Source organism: Neofelis nebulosa, chromosome 11 (assembly GCF_028018385.1).
Source record: "Neofelis nebulosa isolate mNeoNeb1 chromosome 11, mNeoNeb1.pri, whole genome shotgun sequence".
Lineage (NCBI taxonomy): Eukaryota > Metazoa > Chordata > Mammalia > Carnivora > Felidae > Neofelis > Neofelis nebulosa.
In genome coordinates, this window is record NC_080792.1 from 49,410,194 (window position 1) to 49,420,796 (window position 10,603).

Genomic DNA, 10,603 nt, shown 5'->3' on the forward strand with positions numbered 1-10,603 from the left:
ATGGTGGCAGCACATGATAGAGTACATATCCAGCCTTGAGGGCACAGGAAAGGCTCTTATGGGAGGTGACATCTACGTTGACCTGAGGATGAGTGGCAATTAGTCAGGTAAGGGGGAGGGGAGACACGGGGAGAGAAGCAGATTCCAGGCAGAGAGAATAACCTCTGTGAAGGGCCAGAGGTGAATGAAAGTCAGCAGTGTTCAGGATAGAGAGAACTTACAATGCCAGAACTATGGAAACCAAACATGATGCCAGGGTGGTAAGAAAGGACTGGATCTTGCCAGCCAGGGTGAGAAATATCCTGAGGGCAGTGAGATGTTGTGTAAGGAGGGGAGTAAACCAAAATTACTTGCTCTTCCCAAAGATGTCTCTGGATGGATTGTGGAGAATGGGCCAACCTTAGGGACAGAGGACTCTTACAATGATCTAGGCACCCAAACTAGAGATGGAGATATAGCTACTAAGCTTCAAGAGAGCTGGAATCAAGAGCTGAAACTTGGCAGTTTATTTGATTGGAGAGTGGTGACAAGGAGAAAGAAATTCGAGAGATAAGTTTTCTGGAGACACCTGATGGCATCTTTAACTGAGTAGAAAACAGATCTGTGAGGTTAGAGAGAGGAAAGATGATGGTTTCCGTCTGGAACATTTGGTTTTGAAAAGCCTGTGGGACATGGGTTAGAGTGTATGGACATGAAACTTGGAAAAGAAATTTGGGCTGGAGGGAAAAGACTTGAAAGTTGCTGGCATAAAAGTAGTGGTTAAAGTGGGAGATTTATTTTTACAACAATCATTAAGGCAGATATTTCTCTCCCTGTTTTCAGAAGAGGGAAGCAAGGTTTGGAGAGCATAAATAATTTGCTCAAAATCAGTCAGGGAGTGGTGGAGCCAGGATTTTTAACTGGTACGTTTCCACTGCACACCATTGTTTCTGGGTAAATGCACTGTTTCTGAGTAATCTGATTATACTGCTCCTATGGCTTTTTTCCTCCTACATCTGAGAATTCTGGAAAACATTCCTCCTTGTCACAGAAACTAACCTGGAGAAATGTCACTGTTCACAGCTCAAAACTTCTTTTTTGGAAGCTAAGATAAAATGCATCAACTTCTTCATGAGAGTTTCCTTTCATCTGGACGGAATGATGCCAATGATGCTTGGTCTATGAAAGGAGCCCTGAGTGTCCTTCCAAACCAGACCTGTAGTGGGGACAACCCTTGCCATTATGTTAACAGTCTACCTCCTCACGCACTAAGCTGACATTGCACACGTCAGATAAGTGGTGACAGAAGCAGCCAACCCATTCCACTTGCTGATACAAGGCTGGCTCCAGGACTTCTTGTTCTGTGTTTGACCCATCCTCCATCCTGTCACTTGTCTCCTCCTCATGGAGATTCCCAAATCTCCCTCAACCTGGCCCACCAACTCCACCTCCTTTCTCAGTCCTGATAGCACCAGAGTTGAAGCCTTTTCTTATTTTCCATTCAGAGGGAAACTGGATGTTCTTTGTGATGACCTCATCTCTCTTGGCATCCCCCTTCCCACCCCCATCTCCCAGGCACTGTCATTTTCATTTGCATGGCCTCTGGGGTCTTCAACTATGGAGGGACCTGCTTCATAGCTGACACCAAGGCTCAAACTCTAACCTCTCACACTTTCTCATATAACATCTCATCTGCTGGTGGAATACATTTGTTTGTGATTACAGGCTGCTTACAATACCATTGCACAGGGCCTTATGTTATGGCCCAGCGCCATGAGAAAACACATTAGTAATTTTTTATGACCCTAATGCAACCATGCAGGATTTCCCTAAAACAGAAAACATGAAGGGATTTTATTGTCTTGCACTATTAGATATCCCTTATGGCTGATGCATGTATATTAGAACTAACAGAACATAGGATTTTCCAGACATTTTGGGCTGAGAGGTTTCTGACTCTAATTAGTGAACATCCCTTGTTTATCTGCTCTGGGGGACATAAAACACACAAGGAAATTACAAACAAAAGGCATCAAGGTTTTGAATGTTTCTCTTGATATATTAACTTACTCCTGGGCTTAAATGAGATGCTCTTAGTAAGCCACTTCTGAAAGTAACTGTGAAATGATAAAAATTGGAAGAGACTGGTGAATTCTCAAAGATTCTTACTGCACCTCTTTGAAAAATAGCATACAACATGGACTTCAGTTAGACCAGGACACCATCTGGCTCTCCTATGGGGTGGCTCTCTGTCTCTGTCTCTGTCTCTCTCACGCATGCACACATACACACACACACACAAGCACACACACGCATACACCCCATCAAATAAAAATGTCTAAAAAGAGAATAGTGGACTTTCACTTGGCCTTAAGAATAAATACATACATTATTTCTATATAAAAAAAAATTCTATGTTTGGCACTGTTAATGGCGTTCAATGTCTACCCAGGAGTTTTTTGATAAACTAGCAGGAGAGAAGTTGAGAGTTTCTAGCTCTCTCAGAGGAACTACACTGGAACATTTTAATTACTTTTCTGTGGAGGACATGCTCATTCTAAATCTGGCAGCTCTCAGAGGCCTCTCCACCCAGCTGGGAGTGTGTTCCCAAGTGCCCAGGGGGTGAAGGTAAGTCAGCCAAGAGTATGAGAAGACAACAGACCCCAGGCAATGAACAAACCCTATCTAATAAAAGGGCTTAAATTAGAATATTTGGAAACATTTTTAATACAGAGTGTTAGTAGTTGACACGGTGGCGTCAATTATTTAAACTCTGCATAAAAGTGTGACAGCTACCTTTTCCAACTGCCTATCAGCCTTCAAATACATGCATCCCATTGAGTGGCAAAGGGTGAGAACCTGGCCAAGCATTTCCGTAGTAAGATCCATGGGAAAAACATAGTAGACAAAGCAGAATAATAAAGTACAATGATATTTGGGTTTCACATCAGCTTTGCTATGGTTATAGTAACAAATTTTCCAAGGCTCAAACAGATTTAACCTCCCTTAAAAAAATAGTATATTGTGACATACTCTGGGGAAAGTGCTATTCATGGCATCTTACCCCTCACAGAATGGAAAAGATGGGTTTGCATTCTATCACTTCACCTGTCACCTTCCCTGGGGTTGAGTGTTACCCACCTGTTTCCCATGGCTTCCAGGGAACACAAATGGGCTCGCCCTCAGTGCACAATTGCACTGATAGGCAACATGGAAAGTGCCCTTAAAATAATAAGACTGATTTGTGTGTTGCCTTTTTCATATCTGGACTCATCTACGTTGTCATTTCTACACATCGGTTTTACTGAAGGCTATGTTCTCAATACTATTCTGTAAATACTGAAAAGTATTTTCATTGAACCAACCAGATACTGTAAAGGAGCTCCAGCTCAGCCACCCTTCCAGCACCTCACAGGAAGAATCTGCCATCAGAAGGAACTGGGATTATCTAGGAGCTAACCCCAGGAGTTAGGCTTTAGGCCATCTGTTCCCTTGGCATGTATTCCTCCTTGGAGAAAAGATCTTTTCTCTTTTCATTCACTGGACCTATGATTGAAGTGGATAGGTAACCCCCAAGGGCATACCAGAGACTCACTAATCAACCCCATTCTGAAGGAGAGAGCACTGCACTTTTAGTATATGTTGAGGGTATATACATGACAGACACAGATACGGTGTGTGGCAACTTGATATTGACTGTATTGTAATGAATAAAATGTGTCCAGGGCTTACTGGACTGGACAATGCCTCTGAGAAGTATTGCCATGAAGTTATGACTGGAAGCACATTTTAATCGTGTTTGGCTCATCGTAGCTCAGTTTTAGATCATGTAATCTGTGGAGAGCATCCATTGATTGGCATATTCTCCTAAATTCAGTTACAATTTATGAGATGTGGAAGAGAGAAACTCCACTGACAGCAATTACCTAGGATTCATAGGACTTTGCTTACTTCGCAAATGCTCTTTCAGTGGTTGACTTTTGCTTGCTCCTGTCCAACCCAGGTTTGGCTATTCTTAGACCTGGAATTAAATCACTGAAGTCTAGTCTTCTCAGGTTTCCCTCCTCCCTGGGAGAGTAGATTTAGAGTGATCATAAGAAAGTCAACTCATCCCTAATCATTTGGCCCGAAGAGACCCAGAATGCTCTTCCCTCTTCCTTTTACAATCCTTCCAATAAAACTTCTCTACTTTTTTTATCCCTAGGTGGAGAGCGCTCTCAGAGAGTTCACACAGTGAGTGTGGTTTGTGCATTCAATAGTAAGATCTAATCATTGCCTCTTGAGGGCTGAAAAATGAAAACACTGGATAAGAGCCCACCTTCTGGCTTCATGCTTGTCAAGAACAGGATCTATTAGCCTTTTAAAGAAATACTGATAATAAAAAGCAGACTAAGTGAGCTATGTGAATTGGCATCTAATCAATTATTTTCTGAGCTCTTTCTCCCTTAAGTTACTCAGAGCTGCAAGAGCAAACAAGATTTTACTGTTTCTAACCCTCTTGCCTTCCACAAAGCTTGGGGAAATATATAAGCCTGTGTATGCCCCCATTCTTTTTGGGGATGTTTTATTATCATCATCTCCATTGTAGAAGAGGTCATATTCCCTTTAATTAAAGTGCATACAAGTCAGAAACTCCCCAGCCTGCATTTCCCAAGCATCAAGAGGTACAAGGCCTGAGCTTTCTTCCCATAGCCCACCAACAGGGCCGGGACATCAGTGGTGTGAGGACGAGGACAGCCGCCAGCCAACCCAGAGCACAGAGAGCTCAGGCTGCTTTCTTTTTCCCACATCAGTTCTTCACTGTATTTGACCTAGAAGTTTTGGATGCGGACAACACTGCATACTTGGAATAATACTTTTTTTCTCTTTAAACCTTTTGCCCTATAGATGATTCATTTCTCCTGGGCTAAAATTGGACTCATCCTGAGCATCTTTGCATGGAAGACATTCCAGTATTTGGAGGGTCTCATCACAGATTGGTTGCACTGGATGCTTTGCTTTGCCTTCACCTCCTCTTCTACTCTCTCCATACTCAACCTCCACCCTTTGCTTCTACTACATATATCATTGGAAGAAGAAACACATTTGTGATTTTCCCTGAGTATGGGCCAATTTGTTATTTTAGCATGGGTGTGCCTGGTTTCATAAGGTGCATACCAGGCAGCTGAAGAATGATGTCAATTTTGACCTGCCATCTGTAGTCCCCACCCAGGAGATTTTTAGAAGCACCAACTCCTCCAGCTCCCCAAGGTCATCTTTGTTAACCTCTGTTAACCCTTAGAGGAGCACAATAATGCCAAAAGAAATCACAAAACACAAGGAAAAGGCAACTAGAGGGTATATGGTAGTTAAAAAAGATTTCTATTTTTCTATTAAAGTAAAAAAAAAAAAAGGCTACTATCCAAACTTGGGCCTGAGATAGGTGTGATTAATGCCATTGTCTGGCTTTTGCCACAAAATACTTCTCCTACGAAAAAAGTATGGGATTACCTAAAGCACCCAGTTACTCTTACTAAGTTCAGATTTTCTTAAAATTAGATTGAGAAAAATCCATTTCTACATGTAGTGTGCATTACAGAATAAGCTTAAATGCACATGTTTCCAGGCCTAGTCTGAAATCCTGTTGGGTAATTCCAGCCAGGCCTTGACCCTGGGTGTTGTGAGGATCAGGAATGGTGTTACCAGTTATTGCCTATTTTGTTAGAAGCTAGAGTTGAACTTGGGAGCGTGATTAACACTAGCTCAATTTTCCCCTCCCTCCAGCCAACCACTGAAATCACTAAGGCTTCTGACAGGATAAACACGTCTGTTAGTTTGTTCCTAGGAATTATCCTATACTTTTTGTTGCAATATATTACTTTTCCCCTTTCATCACTCCCCCACCCCCACCCCAGCACCTTTCCCCTCCACTCTTTACCTACTTAGACCTAGATCTGAAGCCATGGAGTCTCCTGGGAGTCTATTCATATATGTCAAAGCTCAGTCAAGGTCCCCCTGAGCTGGAACAGAGCTCATTCTTCCTGTCATAATTTTCTGTTCCCAGGGTCTTTGTTGTCTGTTTCTAGTGCTTAATCATTATTCCAATAGAAGAAAGCAATTTTTAATATTTTTAATAAATAATTCAGGAATCTGAATAAATACCCACATTTTCAAAGGAAGTCCATAGCTTCCTCCTTTTCCAACCCCTCTCCATAGTCAACAAACATTTGTGGAAAGCCTTTTATGAAGCAGCTGCTCATCTGGGTCCTCACATTTTATTTGATCGTCACCACCAGCCATTAACCGCACATGTGGTAGGTTCTCAGGGAATGTGTTCTGGTTAAATGGATTACCTTATAGAGCAGAGTTATTAGCCTAACTTTAGAGCTGAGGAGACTGAGGCCCCAAGTAGTAGTTAAGCAGTTAAGTTAAGTGACTTGTTCAGACTGTGAATTGGCTGAATTTGTCTTCTGTCCATCCCTTTCATTGTCTTGGTCATATTCGCGTCTGTTGTTAAAGCTTCCATTCGGCTAGTACCACAAATAGGGCTGTCTAACATTCTGTCTCATTGCTTCAGAAAGGCATGGTGCTATTTATGGAGAGAACATGGGTTACTGACCAGCGTGGTGTTTTGCCTTTTGGCCTTTGGAATGCAGTCTACAGCATTTTCTCCAGAAAACCTCACACAGATTTGTGTTTGCAGAAAGGGGTCCAAAGGCTTAATTATTTTTTGGGAGCCCTACTATTTGTCCTTTGCTAACCAGGTCATCCTTCAGACAGAAAAAATGTTATGTATGACCCAGCCAAGGCTGCTGCTCAATGGGGTTGACAGCAGGCCAGAAACTCAAAAACCCTGCCTGCAGGCCTGATCATGTCCAGAGAGTGAGCTGACAGAAAGCAACTCTCTGAATACATCCTGCATGCATCTGTCTCCTCTATGCCTTCGTTCAAGTCTGGAAGAGTTACGAAAAAATATGCCTACTTGACCCTTTTTAATGGGCAGTTGCATTGGTTCCTCTAAACGAGGAAGAGGCAGCCTGCCTCTTCCAACAGAAGCAAAGTAGAATCTGATAGGCATTACAATGGCCTTTATATTTCTGTGATTTACAACATTTTCAAATGTGTGGTTCCATCACTGTCAGTGACAGCTGCCACATCTGTTTCTCTTGGGAGGTGGAAGTAGAAGTGCCACTAAATAAAAACTTGGGAATTTCAACATTTGTTCTTTCTGTTTTCCCAACAATAGTTTTACAGATATGTTCACATGACCAAGACTCTTGCTCAAAACCCCTAAAGCACTTGAGAGTAAATTACAAAGGAGCCAAGTGTTGGCCCCCCTCATTCTGCAGCAGTGTGTTCTTGGGGGTCTCTTGAGTGAAGAGGGGCACAGACAACTGTTTGATCAGTGAGTCCATCAGAACTGTTAGCCATGCTGATCCTGAAAAGAGAGAGCAACTCAGAAGTCTGGTGGGGTGGTCTGTCTTTCATTCCACAAATATTTTTTTGTCTTCATACCATGCAGAGCAGTGTGCTAGGTAGAGAAGAACTTGAACGCTGGTTATCTTCAGCTCTCCTGGTCAGTTAACACCTATCAAGGAATCTCTGTACTCCAGAATATGCTCCAGTTCCAAAAGTGGATGTCAGCATTTTCTAGTCAATTCAGACATAATGTATGTGTCCTTAAATATCAGCAAAACCACAGTTAGAGTGGCAATGATCATCTAGGTTGGTGGGTCCTCTCATGAAATCAACATTGATTTTACCCTTTCTTAGTGTAGAAATTTGTAATGTGTTCTCCTTAAACACACACACACACACACACACACACACACACACACACACGTCAGTTTATTTGGAAGACCACACACAGCTAATCATTTGTATAAGTTGTACTAGATCAAATGGGAGAATGCATTTAAAAGGCTTCATATGTTATGGCCCCCAGTAAATGTGAGTTGCTGTTATCACCCTGTCACATCATCATCGTTGTCACCATATTCTAGTGTTTTCCTTGCCCTTGATTAGAAGTTAAATCAATGGGAGCTGAGAACTCAGGAAGTAAAAACTCGTCTTTGTACCTTGATGTGTACTTTTTAAGATACAAAGTGAAATCTAGTTTGCCTCTGATTTTAAACTGAAGGCCTTCCAATGAACAGCAATGAGCATTCCATTTTAAATGGGATTATTTTAGTATCTGTTAAAGAATCTGAACAATCCACTCAAAGAGCATGTGTTACATGCTCTGTGTCTTCTTTACACCCACCTTGGAAGTGGGGAAGAGAAGGGAACCAGCATTTATTGAAAGTGTGTGATGTTCTAGGCATTTCACCTATGTTTTAGGATTAATTGTTTTCCCCCTAAAATTCATATGTTGAAATCGTAACCTCTAGTACCTCAGAATGTTACTGGATTGGGAGACAGGGTCTGTAGAAAGATAATTAAGTTACAACAAGGTCATTAGGATAGGTCTAGTTCAACCTGACTGGTCTTATGTAAAAGAAGAGATTAGGACACAGACACACACAGAGAAAAAACCATGTGAAGACTCAGAGGGAAGACAGCCATCTATAACCTAAGGAGAGAGACCTCAGAACAAATCAACCTTGCTGATTCCTTCATCTATGACTTCTAACTTTCAGAATTGTGAGAAAATAATTTCCTTTGTTTAAACCACCAACTCTGTGGTATTTATTAGGACAGCCTTAGCAAATTAATACAACATATGTTATCCCATTGACTTTTCTGCACAAACAAATGTTGGGTCATTGGGGTTTTTGGTTTTTAGTCTTTTAAGTCTCCTTTAGTTTTCAATTTCCACTTGCATCTCCCTCTCTTTTTTTTAATTGAAGTTTAATTAACATACAATGTTCTATTTGTTTCAGGTGTACAGCATGGTGATGATGCTCCTATACATTACTCACTGCTCACCATGGTAAGCATAGTCACCATCTGCCACCATACAACATTATTACAGTATTATTGACTATATTCTCTATGCTGTACTTTTCATCTCCTTGACTTATTTATTTTATTCCTGGAATTTTGTACCTCTTAATCCCCTTCACCTATTTCTCCATCCCCCACCCACCTCCCCTTTGACAATCACCAAGTTTGCTTTCTGTATTTAAAAGTCTTTTTGATTTTTTGTTTGTTTGTTCATTTGTTTTTTAGATTCCACATGTAAGTAAAATCATACGGTAATTGTCTTTTTCAAACCAATGTATTATTATCATAATTTGTAGGTAAGAAAACTGATGATTTGAGAGATAAGTAACTTGTCCATGGCCCCCAGGTTGCCAAATAGCTTGGCCAGGCTTCAAACCTAGTTCTGCTGGAGGATACCTGATATATGGTAATATTGTAACAAATATTAACTCTTGTCATTTATTATTGCTATTGGCTTCAGAAAGATAATATCCAATTCAGATAAGCACACTACCAAGAGATGAATTTTATGTAGATTAATGGAGGTATTTCATGTAAAGAAGGAAGGAAATATACTGGTTTTCTTGTAGGAAAAGCAGGAACCCAAGTCCCACAAATATTGCTCAAACTCAGCATGAAGTTGACCTTAGCTTCTTAGCCATAGGTTATTATAGAAGCCTCCAAAATACATAGTTTTAGATATCAAATGTACATTGATTTATAAGCAGAATAAGAGGTCTTTTTGGTGGAAATATGTTCTGTAGGGATAGTGTTAGAATGCATTTACACCCACTCTAAAACCCAAAATTCTTTTCTAAATAAGACCTTAGAAGTCTTTGCCCTAGTCAGTCAAAATGGCCCCTATAATATGGCCAAAGATTAAAATTTATGTTCACAATTGTTTTAAACCAAGATATTACTCTCTGGCTTCTCAATCATATTTTTATTCTTTTTGTACATCTCATCAAAGCATTTCGATTAGAACAAGTCATTGAGCAGAGAAGCCAAAATAAATAGTTGATTTAAATTACTACAGTGAAGGGACCACAGTTTTAGTCAGGCCTAAGTTATGGGGACTTTTAATGATTCTATGAGGTTCTAGTGTTTATGGAATTGGCTTGTACATTGATTGTTTTTTTCTTCCTGATTTATTTCTGATTTCTAAAGTCAACCCATGAATTTCTTAGTCTGTCTGGTCAGAATTTTTTGATGGCTTCTCAGAGGTTCCAGACTCTGAGAACCTCATAGATTTGCAAACCTCATGGCTTGCTTTGCCTTGGAACTCATTAACTCCTGTCACTTAGCCTGAAGCTGGTGACCTCTGCCTAGCAACCTGGCCACATTACCCATGTTTGCTATATAAGAACCAGAGGTGCCATCCAGCTCCACTGTTTCCATCTCTGCTTCTGGAATGGACCAGACGATGCTGCAGTCAAATGGAAATAAAGCTAGAATACAATCCATCCACAATGTAATCTTCGTTCATGTCTTTCTGGGTGTATCAGGTGATCTGGGTGGATCAGGGGACATCATGGAGTGGTTGAGTGCACAAATTTTGGGCATGGGCAGAATTGGTTCCAATGTCAACGGCCACCTACGAGTCACATGACTCTGGGAATGTTACTTAATCAACCTGGACCTCAGTTTCCTTATTCATTTTTTTCTTCCTTATTTGTTAAATGGAAATAACAACTATGTTGCGGGTTTGCTGAAAAGATTA